The following is a 17,949-nucleotide window of genomic DNA, read 5'->3' as shown; positions in this document are numbered from 1 at the left end:
TCTTGCTGGATAGAATATTCTTGGCTGCAGATTTTTCCCATTCAGCACTTTAAATCAATCATGCTACTCCCTTCTGGCTTAGAATGTTTCTGCTGAAAAATCTAATAGCCTTATGGGATTTCGCTTGCATGTAACTGTCTTATTTTGTGTTGTGGCTTTTACAATTTTTTATCTACCACTATATTTTGTCATTTAATTGTAATATGTCTTTGTGTCAGTCTGCTCTTACTGATTTTGTCGGAGGTTCTCTGTGACTCCTGGATCTGAATATGTTTCCCACCCCAGATTAGGGAAGTTATCAGCTACTATCTCTTCAGATAAATTTTCTGCCTCCTTTTCTCTCTTATTCTTCTTCTGGGACTCCTATAACGCAAATGTCATTACATTTGATGTGGTCACTGAGTTCCCTAAGTCTATTCTCGTTTTAAATAATTTTTTTTCTCTTTTTTTCAGCTTGATTACTTTGCATTACTCTCTCTTCTAGGTCATTAGTTCATTCTCTGTTTCTTTCAGCCTGCCGTCATTCCAACCAGTGTGTTTCTCATTTTGTTTATTGAGCCCTTATCTCTGCTGCATTATTCTTTATCCCTGTGTAAAGGGTCTCATTGATGTCGTCCACTCTTTTCTCAAGCCCAGTGAGTATCTTTATGATCATTACTTTAAATTCTCTATCAGGCATATTAATTATATCTGTTTCACTTAGGTCTTTGGCCATGGCTTTTTTTCTGTTCTTTCATTTGGACAAATTCCTCTGTCTTCCCATGTCGCCTCGTTTCTGTGCCTGTTTCTCTGTGTTAGGAAAGTCAGCGTGTCTACTGTTCTTGAGGGTAATGGCCTTATGAAAAGATATCCTTTAGTGCCTTTGAAGTACAGTATCTCCTATTCCCCAGGTCCTTGTGCTTCAGGGAATGTTTCCAATGTGTATTGCATGTGCTTGGCTTTTGTGTTCTGGCTGCTTTATCCTTCAGGCCAGTCATCTGCAGAGGCCTGTTGTAGCAGTGTTTGGTCCTTGATCTGAATGTGGCATTTTAACTACATGTGCTCTGTCTACTTGTGAAATGATACCTGTCACCAGCACCACTGGGAGCAAGGCCCTGCAAAACTTCCTGGTCAGGAGATGCAGTGTGCGTGGCGATTTGGACTGGTCTTCTCAGGAAGGGAACACACTGTGCTGGGACTGAGGTGAGTGTGACTGAGAAGGTCAGTTTCACCAGAGAGTGGGGTGCAGAGCTTAGTGTAAACAAGTTAGGTAGCAAGTGTCAGCGCTGCACTGGTTCCCACAGGTGTCCCCGAGGGGAGTGGGAGGGAAATGGCACTTGCTAGTTCTTTGAAACTGGAGGGGTCTTTCTGTGAATGCTTCTTCTCTGGGACATGCTCTGAGATGAGCAAATAACCTCCCCACTGTGTGCCCCAGTTGCTCTTTAGATCACTGTTTCCACACTGTATGTCTGTAAGATGTTTGCTCTGCCTTTCTCTCAAGACTAACTCTAATGCCTCAGCTAAGCCCTCTGATCTTTAGAACATCAAGGTTTAAGCCCTGCTGGTTGTAGGAACAGGAAATTCAGCCCCACTCAGTTTCTAAGCCAATTGCTATGGGGATTCATTTCCCTGGTGCACTCCTCTGTGTGCTAACCTGTCTCTTGCTCTTCTCTAGGATGGTCGCTCCCTTCCCACTGCGGTGGCCGTGACCCATTTCTCTCCCAAACCATGTCTCTGCATTTCCTACCTTCTTTGATGTGGCCTCTTCCTTACCTTTAGTTGTGGAGGTTGTTCTTCCAGTCTTCAGGTCAATTTCTGTGGTACTTGGAATGATATGATAGTTATCTATCTGTATTTGTGGGACAGGGTGAGCCTAAGGAGCTCGTACTCCTCCACCATCTTCCCCTCTGTCTTTTATGACTATATTTTAGAGAAGTTTTACATTTACAACGAAACTTGAGAGGAAAGTATAGAGGTTTTCCGTATGCTCCCTGTACCTGCATAGCCTCTCCATTATCAATATCACTTACAAGTGTAGTACATTTATTATCAAAGATGAGCCTACACTGACACATCATACTCACCAGAAGTCCATAGTTTGTCTTAGGGTTCACTCTCGGAGTTATACTTTCTGTGGATTTGGACAAATATACAATGATAATATCATCAAGAGTAGTTTCAATGCTCTACAATCGTCTGTACTCTGCCTATTCATCTCTCCCCTCCCCCTACAACAACCATTGGTATTTTTATTGTCTCTATAATTTTGCCTTTTCTAAAATGAGTTTTCTAGACTCTAGTTAGAGTCACATAGTGCTGTAGCCTTTTTTAATTGCCTTCTTTCACTTCTTAATGTGCCCTTAAAGTTTCCTCATGTCTTTTCATGGCTTGATACCACATTTCTTTTCACTGCTGAATAATGTTCCATCATCTGGGCGTGTCACACCGTGTTTACCCATTCAGCTCCTGAAGGGCGTATTGTTTGATTACAAATTTTAACAGTTATGAATCAATCTGCTATAAATATCCACGTACAGGTCTTTGTGAGGACATAAGTTTTCAACATCTTTTGGTAAGTGCCAAGGATTGCAATTACTGGATCTTGTGGTAAGAGTACGTTTAATTTTGTTAGAACCTGCCAAACTGCCTTCTAAAGTGGCTGCATCATTTCGTATGCCCACCAGCAATGTGTGATATTTCCTCTTGCTTCACATCCTCACCACTGTTTGGCACTGTCAGTGTTTCAGAGTTTGGCAGCCTTAACAGGTGTATCTCACTGTTGTTTTATTTGCGTTTCCCTAATGACGTACGATGTAGAGCATTTTACATGTTTATTTGGCATCTGTGTATCTTCTTCGGTGAGGTACCTCTTAAGGTTTTTGGCCTATATTTTAAATAGGGTGGCTTTTCTTCTTATGGTTGAGTTTTAACCGCTCTTTGAATATTTTGGGTAATAGTCCCTTATCAGATGTGTTGTGCAATCGTTTCCTTCCAGTTTGTGTCTCGTGTTCTCGTTCTCTTGATGGCATTACAGAACAGTTTTTAATTTTAAGGCAGTTCATTCAGATTATCAACTCTTTGTTCCATTGGTAATGTCTTCAGTGTTTCTTGAAAAAGGCATCACTCTACCCAAAGTCACAAAGTCCTCTGAGTTTTCTCCCTTGTGATCTTGTAGGTGTTTTATAGTTAGGTGTTTCACATTTGGCCTATGATACATTTTGAATTCATTTTTATGAAGTGTGTAAGGTCTGTGTCCAAATTCATTGTTTTTGCATATGAATGTTCAGTGCTAACACCTTTTGTTGAGAAGACTGTCTTTGATCCATTGTGTTTTCTTTGCTCCTTTGTCCAAGACCAGTTGACTCTATTTATGGTGGCCTATTTCTGAGCTTTCTAATCTTTTTTTGTTAATATATTTGCTTATTCTTTTGACTCTACCATGCTATCTTGATTACTGTAGCTTTATGGTAAGTCTAAGGCCTTAATTTTCTGCTATAAAAATAAGAAACCGTATAAGTGCGTTAATGTGATTTTTATTATTGTAGATGAAATTCAGAAGAGTTTTTGAAAAGAGATAAGATATTTTATTACATACAATATTTAAAAATTGCTTTATTTGAAGACAATGTAGGATCACCTAAGATCTTTCTAACATGTCCTGGATAACTTTTTCAGAATTTGCTCAAAGTATTTAACCCGGGGGGGGGGGGGGGCGGGGAATGTTACATTCAGTGGTTCAGGTCACATATAATTACTCCTGGATGAATGCTAGAAGCTTGTGATTTATCATTCCATAGATACAAAATATAAATATGAAATATTCCTCTATCCATCTGTTACTCCTCTAGAAATGATGAAAAGACAATTAGAAGCTCTAGTCTGAGGGCCGGTGTTTGAAATCATGGCAGAGCAACTGGCATTCCATTGGAAGACTCCAAAATCTGAATTTAAAAAGATAATTCTCAAGGTGATTTAGTTTTTATTCTGAAAAATATGATCAAGTTTCCTTCCTGTATGGTATACGTTCTCAGCCCAGATACGTTTGACACTTAGGAGTCACTGTATTGTTAAGGTGATTTCTCCTTCTTCTGCTTCGGGTAAGGAGGTTCTCCTTTGTTTCATCTCTGCCCAATGTTCCTGGAGCTGGAGACTTTCTAACGTGGTTTCCACAGAACATGCTTTCTGAGGTGGGAGAAAAGATATTACCTAGAGAAATGCAATGGAGAACATGGCTTATCATAAATAATCCTTATAACAATTTTGATCAACCCTCTTTTCAGTTCTGCCATATGAACTATCTTGCTTTGTACCATCTTCCTCCTCTGTAATCAGTTGGCATTCGGCTTTCTCTGTTCCTTTCCTTGTTATTCTTCATTTAATCTCAAAAACCGTTGAAATCTCATCTACTGTAGTTGTGTTCAAAATTCCATGTTTAATCTAAAATTATAAATAAAATACACATTTCCTTTGTACAGTCCCTTATTTTTGTGTGAATATTACTAGTATCATTTCAGATTAGTTTATCAAAACTGCCTAGTGAAATTAGTTTTCCAGTTATTTATTTCATTAAATTGTGTTACATTAAAATAGTTCAGAATCCTAAATAAGGCGATGTGTATTTAGCAAATGAATTTTGTGAAAAGTCTCCTGTAATCTGACTTTCGTAAAGATACTAAGCAAATTTTTACTTTTCCAGTTTACCTATTCTTTTAGGTTTCTCATTTATAAAAATAATCTTATTGTGTGTAAACCAGTGCCACAAGTTAATTAAATTCTTTCACTATGTGTTTCTCTTTTATGTATCAAGAACTCTACATTTCCCCAATTTATCTATGAAATCTCTGACTATCTTTAAGGTAAATCTAAAACGCAATTCTCTCCTTTCCTTTATGTGTTTTCTTGCTTTAAAGCACCAAGACAAGTCTTCACTTCATTAAGTATTTTCAAATACCACTATCAATACCCTATTTTGTATCCTCATTGTCTACTCTCTGAATTATAATAGTAGATTTCTAGCTGGTTTTCTGCCACTAATCTCTCCCTTTAAGTCATTCTCTGTATTTCCATGAGAATTATTTTCTCCAAAATTTTCTTAAGTAATTTCTTTTCTGAAAAACTTTGCTGTTTGTTCATAACCTCAGATAAAACCAAGCAGTATAATATAGATGCTTTTCCAGTCTTGCTGTCACCTGCTCCTCTGACCTCTTTTGCTCTTCTGGCTTCCATTTCTATGTTTCTACAATAGGACCTACATTATGAAATATGCATGTTTAACATCAAAATAGGTAAGCTCTCATTAATAGAAGATTTAATTTTTCTTCTGGCAGTACAAAACAAATATTGAACCAATATTTAAATTAGGGGAACGCCGGATTATAATTCTTCTGGTGGACTCAATAGGATTAGTTAATCAAATAAATAATGCTGACAAAGAAAAGAAAAAGTTAAACACGACTTTGATATTTGAACCTGGGTGATTGGGAAGATAGTGTTGCTGGTAGCAAAATTCAGGGAATATGCTAGAATGTAAGTTTAGAGAAAGCTAGTGAGTTCAGTTTGGAAATATATATATATATATACACACACACACACACACACACACACACACACACATATGTCTGTATATATAATTTTTAAAACATATTTATAGTTTATTTTTTAAGAGAAGAGAGAGAGAGTGCATGCGAGTGGGGGAGGGGCAAAGACAGAGGAAGAAAGAATCCAAAGCAGGCTCTGCATTGTCTGCACAGAGCCTGATGCGGGGCTCGAACCCACAAACCCTGAGATCATGACTTGAGCCAAAATCAAGAATCAGACGCTTAACTGACTGAGCCACCCAGGGGCCTCCAGTTTGGAAGTACATTGATGTACTTATGAGGATACTCCAGTGGACAGAACAAAGCATAGTTGGAAATGTTCCCATGAAGATTTGCAGAGGGGTTATATTTAGACATGTGCACTGAGAGAAATTTACATTAGGGAAGCTATCGCAAAACTGTTTAATTCACTGAATATTATATTCATTTACATCTTTATTTTATACAAAGGAAAATCTCCTACTGTGGCATATTTATGCAAATCATAAATTTTAGAAAAATCATGGAATTCCTTAGAACATTTCATTTGTTGTATATCTGTATGCTTTTTCTTAAACCAACTTTTTGTGCTAAAATGATAATAAATACATCTATTTAAAAACGAAACAAAGGACTAACTTATTAATATATAATGTAGTAGATTCTTGCTGATGTTCAAATCCCATTTGAATAGTGGTATGCAGTGTTGTGCTTCTTGGTTGTCATGGCAACTTCATCTCAAGTTTACAGCATCAAATCTTTATTTTCTATGCATTTTTAAAAGACAAGGATGTATAAAATAACAAGTTATATAATGGCTCCTTTATGTTTTATATTGATATAACAGATGGAAATGCACCTCTGGTGATATAAAATATACTTCAATTATAGAGAGAACGCACTTTAATGGTGAAAATGTAGAATTGGGCTAAGAGGCTATTATTGATAAATATACCAACATTTAACAACAGAAGCTTGAAAAAAAATGTTAGCTACCGGAAAGTCATTTCCATCTTCTGCTAAATATTAGCTATGTATGAAATAATTGGTTGAGATTTATGAAGATGCAGTAATTATGATTTTGTCTAGTTCTGTTTTAGCTACAATAATGTTATATATTAAGTGAAAACTTAATAGTCTCTTATTTTCCAGCTTTCTCTTTGACACACAGATGTCTAATAGACTATAAGTAGTCTCTACGGTTAGGGTTCTCTACATAAAATAATAATCTCTGTAATAGATAAATAAAAATGGCTTATGCCAATATTTTATTTATTAGGTCAAAAATATGGTAATTTTCCAACTCCAATAAAGTGCCCTTACTTTTAACTTATAGCAAATCAAGTGTATTTTTGCATTTAAATGAAGACACAGACCTCTTTAATGGTAAATACAGGTGAAAGAATTGAAGTATGAGGAAAGAATTAAAAATTTCAAAAAGTTAGTCAAAGGATCTGTTTGTTATATAGATAGAAATTACCTTCTTACTGGAGCATCCATACAGAAGTTGAATTAATATATAATGGAGATAATTTCCAAGATAATTCTTTGTTTAATGCACTCATGTGGATGTTGCCCCTGGTGAACTTTAATACCCTCCTTTAACCTGAAAGCTTCAATAATGTCGTGCAATTATTTGCCTTGATACAGAGTTGTGAAAAGAAAAGCAAGGCACAAAGCTTGATGTATTATAAAAACCAACAGTGGCTAAAATAATATTTTTATTTTTAAGGATTATTTTATTCAGAAAACACAAATAATTTATAGGTAAGCAATTAGAATATTAAAATTTATGCCTCAAAATTGACCTTCTCAAAATAAATTTCTATGAATATTTCAAGCAATGCCAGGCAAAAAGTGGCTGCATTGATTTCCCTCTCGGGAAGGAAATAGGTAATGCGTACAGGAAGTGACAATGTGCTGCCTTATGTTGATGGAGATAGCTCTCTCTTCTATTTGTGACTACATGCAGCTAGGGAATGAACCATCTGGGCTGAAATGATTGGTTTTGTTGCCCTTCTGATTTTGCTGAACTCACTATTTAAAAAAATCTGAATCAATAAGCTATTCAGACAATTGTGCAGATAGGACTTTTTATTCTTAAGTTGATTTGGCATGTGGTGGAGTTTAGCATGAATCTCATCAGAGGAGAGGCCCGTTTCCAAGCAGGGAGCTTCAGGCTAAGATTTCAGTTGCAAGTAAGTCCAGAAACCCACGTATTAAAATGTGACTCTGCCTTAATAAGGGAAAAAGTCATGTTGCTGGCGCCCCCAAAAGTCAAGACTTTTAAAATAAAATTTGCTTAAATTGTCCGAGTACTATAGTTCATCCTATTTTTACTCTGGGCCTCAAAGATTTCTAATTCCTGTGTTTTTTTAAGTTTATTTATTTATTTTGAGAAAGAGGGAGCACGTGCAGGGGAGAGGCAGAGAGAGAGAGAGAGAGAGGAGAGAGGAAGAGAAACCAAGCAGGCTCCTCATGGTTAGTGCAGAGCCCTACACAGGGCTCCACCTCATGAACCATGAGATCATGACCTGAGCTGAAATCATGAGTCGTATGCTTAATAGACTGAGCCACCCAGGGGCCCCTGTAATTTCTGTTTTTCTTTTTAACAAATATTTTGTCTTGAAGCCACTGATGCTTTAATTATTATTCTCTTATATATTGGATAAAGCAGGAAGTTTGAGTCCAACTATTCAAATGTGATTCCACCACTTTGTAGTTGTGTGATCTTACACAATGAGAAACTATACTAAGCTACTTTTATCTGAAATATCAGAATAATTGTTGTAACTCAAAAAGCTGTTGGGAGGGAAAAAGAAAAAAGTAAACCATCTGCCACCTGGCGTAAAACGGGCATCTGATAATTAGTAATTCCCTCCCTTTTCCCACTCTCAATTCTGGTCTTTTCAAATGGTCATTTACCTTGAACTCTGTCTGTCATTAATGTACAGGTTCCACTGGACAATAAGAAACAAATCAGTCTAAAGGATACTTTGAATAGAGAAGTAAAATTTCTTGGAGCAGGCATTCAATTAGGTTATAAATATCACAAAGAAACACATGTAATGATAGTTTTTGGAACATCTGCACAAACAAAATCACCATCTAAGTAAACAGAAGAGTAGGAAATGGTGATTTTTTTTTTTCGGCAGATATTTGGCTCCAACAGCCACTCTGATTTATGTAATTTTATCATTATGCTGCAACTGCTTTCATTCTGAATTATTCATTCAACATAAGCTAGCAATAAAGGCAATGTCTTTCTTCAGCTAAAAATTCTCTGACATTAAGAAGGCTGTTTAAATGAACCATGGAGCTTTCCTTCCCCCTCCCCCCCCCCCCCCGCCCTCCATTTTATGGTCTAAATAGATGTTGCTCTTGGACAAACCACATTCGGGGCGGGGGGGGGGGGGAATTTATCACAGCTTTAAGAAAAGCTACACATACACTAATAGAATAGAATTGTCTTTGAGCCATGTCCTTGAATGGCCACTAATTTCTTTTCTTGGCTTCTTGCTTGTCTGGAGAGAGTTTCGTTGAAAGGCCTATAATGAAAATAACAGCACAAATATTGGCTTCTGCTGCTAAAGATACTCCAGATGGTTACATGTTTTTGAAAACGCATGTGCTCCTATGATTAGTTTTCTCAGCTTACACTTCCAAATATGAAATCAAGAAATAATGAATCATTAGTGTAATATTTTGCATCTTTATCAATAGAGCTCATATTAATACACGTAGCACATTGAAACTCAACCAATTGTTTTTCGATTCTATATGTTATACCCAAATGTTTACAGAATATGCAATACATATTCTTTGCACAAGGCAGCTCTTGGCTGTACCACATTGAAATTATGTAAGTTCTATTATTTAGTACTACTCTTTTACATTACTAAACATTTAGATATACTCTTTAAACTGGAATTTTTTGTCTGTGTGAAAGATATAGCAATTTTCTATTAGTATTCTGTATTTTGATCTTTCATCTATATTTTAAAGGTGGTCCTATCAATTTCATTTTTATTAACAGTAACTGACACAGGATTTGGAACAAAGACATCCTTACCTATTGAATCAATTAACTGTATGAGTCTCTGAGACATAAATCAAATATGTACAAAATGATGTAATGTGTTAAATAAATTAACTACTACTTGAGACAACACATACCAAGCTTCATGCTGAGTACCTAATACAATATAAGCACTCAAGTAAAAGCTCATAATTACTATTGTTTATATAAAGTTTCTAATTATCCAAACAAAACATATGCTACAATAACAAACATATTTATTTATTATCTACTATGTTCTATGCATTAGGTTATATGCTTTATATTTAACCATAATCTCATCACATGCTGAAAAAAGAATAGTTGTCTCTAGTTTTCAGGTAAGGTAGCTCAGAGAGTTAAGTAATTTGAGCAGGACACAGAGAATCCGAATTCAAATCTGATTTCACCTAACATCCACTGATATCTACTGACAACCAATCTCTATTGACCAATTGAGTTACTATTAGCAAAGTTTCAGGTTTTTTTTTAAATTTTTTTAACGTTTTTTATTTATTTTTGAGACAGAGAGAGACAGAGCATGAGCAGGGGAGGGGCAGAGAGAGAGGGAGACACAGAATCGGAAACAGGTTCCAGGATCTGAGCCATCAGCCCAGAGCCTGACGCGGGGCTCGAACTCACGGACCGCGAGATCGTGACCTGAGCTGAAGTCCGCCACTTAACCGACTGAGCCACCCAGGCGCCCCAGCAAAGTTTCAGTTTAACATACACACTGAATGAAATTTCTTTCTAAGATTTGAGTGAGTACATTTAATTCATTTATAAAATTTCAAATGTTAATGGTATAAAACATCCATTTATTTTATTCACAGATTCTGTGGGTCAAGAATTCAGTCAAGGCACACTCCAAGGGACTGGACACCGAAATGTTTCAATCAGACTATAAGAAGGCTGAGCTGAAGACTAGAATTAGCTGAAGGCTGGCTGACTCACTTTTCTGGCAATTGATGTTCGCTGTTGTCCAGGGTCCACCTGGGGCCTCTCCAGCAGCCTGAGCTTTCTTACAGTAAGTGGTTGAGTTTCCAGAGTAAGAAAGAGAGAGGGTCAAACAGATGCCATGTCCTTCTACTGACCTGGTTCGGAAGTTAAAGAGCAGGGGCACCTGGGTGGCTCAGTCGGTTAAACATCTGACTTCGGCTCAGGTCAGGATCTCACAGTTTGTGAGTTCGAGCCCCGCATTGGGCTCTGTGCTGACAGCCTGAAGCCCAGAGCCTGGCTTCGAATTCTGTGTCTTCCTCTCTCTTCCCCTCCCTTGCTCACACTCTGTCTCTCTCTCAAAAATAAGTAACCATTAAAATGAAAAAAAAAAAAAAGTTACAGAGCATCATTTCCTCCATAGTCTATTGGTTGGAGCAGTCACAAGCACACTTAGGTTCAAAGGAAGAGGAAATAAACCGCGCCTCTTGAAAGAAAGTGGCAATGTTCTGAAATAACGTTTGGAACCAGAAATAATCCTGTAGCAAATTTTGGAAAAATACCATCTGCCACTCTTTTGTAAGTAGCCATTATTTTAACCAAAGGAATGAGATATGCGTATAAACACTAAGTGAAAATGCAATGGCCTAGTATGCTGAAAATTTATGAAGTTTTCCTGAATAAAATATATGTTTAAAGCTTTGCCTTGTACAATATAGTAGACCAGTGCTGTCTAGGAGAATTTATGCTATACATATCTAACGAATATACATCTAATAGAAATGTATATCTAATGAAAAATGCTGTTTAGTTGTGTACAGTAAAAGTAAAGGGTAAGCCTTAGCTTTTTTTCGTAAACTGAGCTTTCCCCAAATGATTTTTGTAGGAAGTTATACGTGGCAATAATTAAATTATTATGATTTATGGAGATCACTAAAAACTTTAAAAAGCATGATCCAAATTGGGCTACTGTTTTGCTCTTTTTCCAAATTGATAGAATGGAATACAGAAAACTAATAAATTTAATCTTTAAACAGCAGAAAAATCCACATAGGAAAATCCAAGTTGAATTTCTGTTTCAATCTTAATTCAAGTAACTCTTCTGATTTAGAGCCTGCCATTCCTTTGGAAAGACGTCATTATCTGTCTGTAATTTACTACCACAAATCCACAAAAGCGATCCCATCCGTGGATTTAGTAGGTGCAGATTTAAAGACAAATAATGTGGTTAATCTAACTATTGACTCAAATGATTAGTTTAAGTTACTATATCTGTTCATATAAGTAACAGAGACCAAATGAGAGTAGGTCATCAAGAAAGGGGTTATCATCTCTTTAACAAGCATACCGGAAGCAGAGGGTTTCCTGTGCTGGATAAAAGAAATCTAGGTGTTACAGACTATAGTTCAACTTCTCTGCTCTTCCTTTGTCCTCTCCTAACGGTCTCAAGAGGGTTGTGGTCATTGCAGATGTTATTTGTGGAATGAAAATATCCAGAATCTACGAGGAGACATGTTCTTGTTTTGCACACCTTTTTGAGAGTGATGACATTTTTTTCTATAAGCCCCCCAAATGTTTTCTACAGTGCTTTTTTTAAGGTTGCATTACATGCCTGTACTTAAACAGTCAGAGAAAAAGGAAGTTAAATGATCACGTGTGGCTTAGTCTAATCAACCTTTGTTTGCCCAGGGCTAGGAAGGGATCATGGTTAACATGACCACTCAAAATGTGAACAAAATATAGGTCCTGATAGCATTGAGGAAACAGAAGGAAAGTTATCACATAGACGAGACAGTCCTCTCAAATTATAATGGTCATACAGTCATTTGGGGATCTTTGAAAATGCAAATTCTGATTTTAATACACTCCCAGGTGATGTTGATCATGCTAATTTGTGGATAACACTTTAAATAAAAAGGATACAAATTGCAAACTATATCACCTATTAATCATATAGTATTTCCCTTTTTTCTTTTATTAGTGATGTTTTCAAGTGATGCAGAATGTTGATGCTGATATAGAAAAGTAAGAATCAAAACATAATATGCTAAGTCCTTGTTAAAATAGACCCACAAATCAGACAAAATGGATATATTTCAATATGTGTAATATCATCTCATAATTAAATAGCACTTGTGTTTGTTATCCACACAGGTATATAAACTTACCCTTTACCAGCAAGCAATGGAATGCAATGTATAAGTAATAGCATAACATAAGAATGAAAAATATTTATGAATTTTTCACTCATAGAAGATTTTTCTATTGTATGTATCAAGTATAAGCCAAGACATAGTCAGAAGTGTTTTACACTTAACTTATCATGAGCTTTATAGGAATTCTATTATCTTTCGAACTATGTCTTTCAATCACTAAAATATATTGACTCATGTTACCAACTTTTTAAACATACATTTATTTATTTATTTATTTATTTATTTATTTTAAGGTTTATTCATTTTTCAGAGACAGAGAGAGACAAAGCGTGAATGGTGGAGGGGCAGAGAGAGAGGGAGACACAGAATCCAAAGCAGGCTTCAGGCTCTGAGCTGTCAGCACAGAGTCCGATGCAGGGCTTAAACTCACAAACTGTGAGATCATGACCCGAGCTGAAGTCGGAGACTTAACCCACTGAGCCACCCAGGTGCCCCTTATGTTACCAACTTTAAAACTGACTCCTGTCCCCAGAATAGGTTTGTTAAGGGATTTTTCACTTTTAAATTGCCTAATAATTGTTAATTATGACCAAAATGTGTATAAGTCATGAATCAAAAAGCCATGGTTACTTTCCAGAAATGTAACACATGTCTTGACTAAATTCTTATCAGAAACCTGGCATCAACTTCATTAACCTCTAAATATATTACCCATCATATGCCAGAAGGTAATTTCTTCAAAGAAAAAATAATTTTAGGATTATATATTTGGCCACTGGTACATTTTCATAACCAAAAGACTTACAGTGGCTTATTCTTTTAATTTTTTTTTTAATGCTTACATATTTTCAAGGGAGAGAGAATGCACAAGTGGGAGAGGGGCAGACAGAGAGGGAGACACAGAATCTGAAGTAGGCTCTAGGCTCTGAGCTGTCAGCACAGAACCCCATGTGGGACTTGAACTCAGAAACCATGAGATCATGACCTGAGCTGCAGTCAGCCGCTTAAACGACTGAGCCACCCAGGCACTCGGTGGCTTATTTTTTTTTAAAGTCTGTAAGTATTTCTCAAAGTCCTAGTGCTTGGAAACACGGTATGTTCAGGGGTATTTTCTTACAAATGTGCTTCTTCTCCTTTTGCTGGCTCTTCCTCTGTATGGTAGAGTTGGTCCTCACCATTTAGTACAATCCCTCTGTTGGAATTGCTGGCTATTGTAATTAATCTTGTCCACTTGTATTTTTACTCCACACCTAGTGAAAGTGCTGATGTTCAAAGAAGGCAACCCAAGCAAATTCATTCCTCACAGGCAGCTTCCTGATTGTGTATAGTATTTCACAATTTGTTGCTTAAAGGAAGTGTTCCAGGGGTGCCTGGGCGGCTCAGTCGGTTAAGCATCCAACTCTTGATTTTGGCTCACGTCATGGTCTCAAAATCCGTGGGATCAAGCCCCACATTGGGCTCTGTGCTGACAGTGTGCAGCTTGCTTAGGATTCTTTCTCTGCCTCTCCCTCTGCCCTTCCCCTGCTTGCTGGTGTACTTTTTCAAAAAAAAAAAAGAAAAAAAAAAAGAAAAGAAAAGAAGGAAGGGAAAGGAAAGAAAAAAAGAAAGAAATAGAAAGAAAAAAGAAAGAAAGAAAAGAAAGAGTTCCAGGTTTATAAAATAAAGGAAAAGTGGGCAACTGTGGAAGTCATGTGTTTTGTCCCATGCTGTATCCATAGTATCCAGAACATCCATAACAGTGCCTGGCACCTAGTAGGTGTTCAGTTGGTGGTCGGCTGAATAAATATCTCTGTTTATATAATACAATATTCCTTCATTTTTCAATCAGGATTTTAAAACAATTTCATCTTCTTGGTAAAAATCCCACTAGATACAGTGATGAAATTTCAATAATTGACACATCAGCATGAGGGATATTTTTCCTATCGTACAGCATCTTCTTTGAGTAGCTTCATGGAGTATTTTTTGAATAACTTTGTAATACTTTATATGCAAAGAATGTAATTTTCCTGCTGCCTCAATAATTGAGTGTAGATGCAAAGGCCTTCAAATGTATACTTAGAAAAATATTTGTGCTGATTAATGAAGAACTTTGGAATAAGTTTTGCAAATACAGCTTTGAGAATTTTTAGCATCCTCCATTTCAATTGTATTCTGCACAGTTAAACACTGGTTCATGCAGCACAGGCAGTTCCCATTTTTCTACTGTTTATTCTGCAGGCAGCATAAAACAGAATAATGCTTTTTCATTATCATGATGTATGCAACCAAGGTGCCAAATTCCTAAATGAAGACTCAGCACCGAAATCATTGATCTTCTTAACAATGTCATATTTTATAATAAATCTTTAATACTAAATAATGATTTTAAAAGGAAAAATGAAGTGCTATATCCTATAATTAAATGTAAATATATTGACCAACATTATTGTGTGCCTCATACAATAATCTAACATTTTCTCCTTTCACACTGTTCACAGTTTAATGAAGTCCTACCTATTGAATTACTAAATACCATTAGAACAAAGAGACACCATGAGAAAACAATAGCCATCTCAGTTGAATTCACAATCGCTGGGTATTAAGTTTCCTCATTTGTGAATGACAATATTGGATTAATGTGACTGAATTTGCTAGCTATGGACCAAAATTTATGGTCCTCTTTCCAGAACACAGAATTTTCATTGAAAGGCAGCTAGCTTTACACATGCATGTGTAGTCATGTGAAATGTGAACAGAAATAATAAGTACCCCTTTCTGACAAGAGCATTTAAGGAGTAGATGAAGCTTTTCCACAGTTTCTACTGTCTGGTTGCAGAGGACTCTGAGGCCTGTAGGACTGGGAGGTCACCGGATGTGAGGGACCTGAGTCTTTGAGTCACTCTAGGGGGAAGTAAGCCAGCCGCCCACTAACCAGGAAGATTGGGCTGCACTGGACTAGGTTAATAAGTGAAAAATAACACTGTTGGTGAGGCCACTGATATTGGAGTTTGCTTGTTCCAGCGTCAAGGATTACACCAATGAAATGATTAATCACTGTATTCTACTTTATATAACTCAAACTATTAAATGAATAATTGAATATGTAAAGCAAAAATAAAACCTCACCCAGTATAACACATACATAGTTAAGAGGCATCAATAACATAGTATTTGGTTTTCAAACCGTGGATAATTAGTACATAATGATAAAATACCCTATAAACATTCATTTCAACGTTACAAGGATTTTGTGAATTACTTATTATTATTCTCCAATGTATAAATGTACTAACTGAAGCTCAAGAAAGGTGATTATCCCACACTTGTAGACTTAGTAAGCATTGGAATTTGGAATTAAACAGAAATCTTTTTACGACCAAAACAGATCTAGTTCTATTATTATTTGCTCCCTTCTAAAATAGCTCTTCAAGCAGTTGTCTCATTTTGCTTCTCTCTTTTACCACCACTACTAAATGGTAGTCTACCTAAGATGCCTCCACTTTCTGGTCAAACATTCAATTCCGCAGATCCTTGCAGTCAAACTATAACTCATTATTTGGCTAACACCAGTCAACTCAACTTTCATTTTATATAGATTTAAGAAGAATGTAAGTCAAGAACAATCTCAGAGAGAGATGTTTAAAATCACAAAGGGTAATTATATGTCTTATGCTACTATTAAAGTTAAAACAGGAATTAATGATGTATATACTTATGTACACAGAATATATTTGGAAAGCTATATAAGAACCTCGTGACTGGATTCTTTGACTTATAATATAAGGGAAAAAGTCTTACATTTCTCAGTAGGCTTTTTGTTACTTTTAATTTTTTTTTAATTTAATTCAGGAAATAAGATAAAGGCACATTTTTCGCAGAAATAAATCCACATTTGTTTTTTAGTTTGCACTATAATAGATATCCATGACCAAATTTCTTTCTAGACAATATCTTCTGTTCATGTTCATGCTGATTCTTCAACCTGGAATGCTTTTTCTCTGCCAAAATCTAATTCTTTTTCAAGGTCATTTGAAGTCTTATCTAAATTTTTTTTCCCAATTTCCCCACAGGAACAGAAAAATAAAATCATACTCTAATGTGTAGTTCTTTCCTTGCATATCTCTTTTGATACTGAGCTATTTTGTTATAAGATTTGGATACATGAATTATCAGATCATGAACCCCTTGAAATTAAGAATTATCTTATATTCATCTTTGTTCCACAAAGTCTGGTTCTATCTGGGATAGAGTAACACAATCAATTATTGACCTTTGGTTGAGTCATTCCTTGGTGACATGTGAAATGATATCTTCCAATTTACCCAACTACATTCAGATCTCAAAGGCTTCCATACACTTACTTTTCCCTCTCAAATTAAAAAGACACACAAATAAGAAAATTGGCATGCTTTCAAACCATAATAAAATCCCTAATACATGTCTTTTTCAGTGGGATTGGCAGTGGCCTTACTACATACCAGCTACATACCAGTTCCTAGATTTATCTTAAGTCAATCTCTTTCAGCATTTAGTTTTATTAGTAGTGATGTGATAAAAGGAATCAGTTAGTAAGATGCACATTAAATATTTCTATCATTTCTGGGTATAGAAATTCTTTGGAAAATGAGAAAAATACATACAGTGTAAAAAATATTACCAGAGTTATTTTTAATTGTAACCAATAGTAATATTGTGCTTGAACCATTTAGAGAAGGTAAAATCTTTAAGGCAAGATAAAGAGGTAAAGTTCTATTTTATTAAGAATATTTATTAAGTGTAACATTTTTATAAACTTACCTGCTAATTCTGAAACCAGGAAAACACTACAAACAATAATATGCCGAGTACTGAGCAGATTAATGAATGAATATAAATAAAACACTTGGAGCTTAAAGCCGTTATATAAATTTTATCATGATAGACTTCAAAGCAGGAAGAAAAAAAACTTGTCCACAACTTGAGTGAGTGATGTAATAAATGGCTAAAGCAGATGACTTAGGTCATAGCTTAAAAATTTGCTAATGATAATGGATGAGAAACTATGGTTAAAACAACTTCCCAGACAAAACTACTGAGATGTGAAAAACACTGAGAGAACTACATACAACAGCGGCACTGGAGCCATAAATCATCCTGCATCCCAGATGGCTGTGTTGTCCAGTATAAAATATGTATGAGAGATTTATATGCATTCCTTTTATGCAGTGTTTATGTAGCTTTAGCTGGGAACCTATGCCACATCATTAATCTTCAGGGAGGCCTT

At 35.9% G+C, this 17,949-nt stretch overlaps 1 long non-coding RNA gene across 1 annotated transcript in view; it reads left to right on the top strand.

Moving 5' to 3' along the window:
* Positions 1–12,079, top strand: part of LOC144616137 (uncharacterized) — a 110,835-nt gene extending 98,756 nt beyond the window's left edge. The window contains exon 3 of the long non-coding RNA XR_013555141.2: positions 10,446–12,079. This is a non-coding gene — a long non-coding RNA (uncharacterized LOC144616137). The remainder of the gene's footprint in view (positions 1–10,445) is intronic.
* Positions 12,080–17,949: the final 5,870 nt, after the last annotated feature.

The sequence above is a fragment of the Panthera onca genome, chromosome B1 (assembly GCF_046562875.1).
Source record: "Panthera onca isolate mPanOnc1 chromosome B1, mPanOnc1 haplotype 2, whole genome shotgun sequence".
Classification (NCBI taxonomy): Eukaryota; Metazoa; Chordata; class Mammalia; order Carnivora; family Felidae; genus Panthera; species Panthera onca.
The sequence above is the reverse complement of the archived record's forward strand: the minus strand, read 5'-3'. Positions and strand labels throughout refer to the sequence as shown.